Source organism: Alosa pseudoharengus, unplaced genomic scaffold (assembly GCF_046254945.1).
Source record: "Alosa pseudoharengus isolate Yale_2024_CS ecotype anadromous, Long Island Sound unplaced genomic scaffold, YU_APseudo_1.1 YU_APseudo_1.1_scf_1, whole genome shotgun sequence".
In the NCBI taxonomy this organism is placed as follows: Eukaryota; Metazoa; Chordata; class Actinopteri; order Clupeiformes; family Clupeidae; genus Alosa; species Alosa pseudoharengus.
In genome coordinates this window covers 37,125,550-37,126,514 of record NW_027468564.1, presented here as the reverse complement: position 1 = coordinate 37,126,514, position 965 = coordinate 37,125,550, and positions in this window count along the sequence as shown.

Sequence of the window (965 nt, the reverse complement as noted above, 5' to 3'; positions counted from 1 at the left end):
AACTCAATTCTGTCCAATTCTATTCTGTTCTTGTATAACATTAAGTAAATCAGAACAGATGAAAATGTGAGGGAGACCAAGGAAAAACAGCAATAGGCTATTTAATCTATGTCCAGTATTTAATACTCATTCTCGAAAATTATTTTTTGACATTGACATTTTTTTTTTCAGTTTTCAAAGGCTGATATAAAAAGTACTACAATATCTATATAACTAGATGTACCGCAGAGCGGTACAAAATATGACCGCCGCCCAGTCCAGCACATTTTTTCCACAAAAAGAAATCACGCTGAAAGGCCTATATGATTCTAACTGTCTCACTAAATTGCATTATCCACACTCAATTCTCACTGGTTTCTGCTAGACAACAAGTACCAAAACATGATTAGTTCATAGATTTCACATGTAAAATTAATTTTATACAACCCCACCTCCATCTTGCCTGTTCATAATTCTGAGAAATTCTTGATTGTTTGTGTTATGTTTATGTTATGTGTGTGGGTGTGTGTGTGTGTGAGTGTGTGTGTGTGTGTGTGTGTGTGTGCGTGCTTGTGTGTGTGCCTGCGTATGTGCCTGTGCATGGAAGCGTACATATGTCTACTGTGTGAGTATGTGTCATACGTATGATTACTGTGAATGTGTGTGTGTGTGTGTATCTGTTTGTGCACATGTGTGCACATGAAATGGGTTAACATGACCCCTGGAGGCAAATATACGGAAAAAAATGGTCATCCTAGGCCCTACGGTTCTCAAGATATTCACAGAGAACTGTGTCTGGCCTACCCTCCTTTCGGGGGGTCCAGTCCAGCGGGGGGGGGCTACAGATCAAAACGAAAAATGACGGTTCCATGCTATCCATGTGGGGGTACATGCCCACCAAGTTTTGTGTACCCCGGTCTTTCAGTGTCCCGGGAATCCTTGTTGGTGTACGTCACTAAATGTACACATAAATGATTTTATTGTAA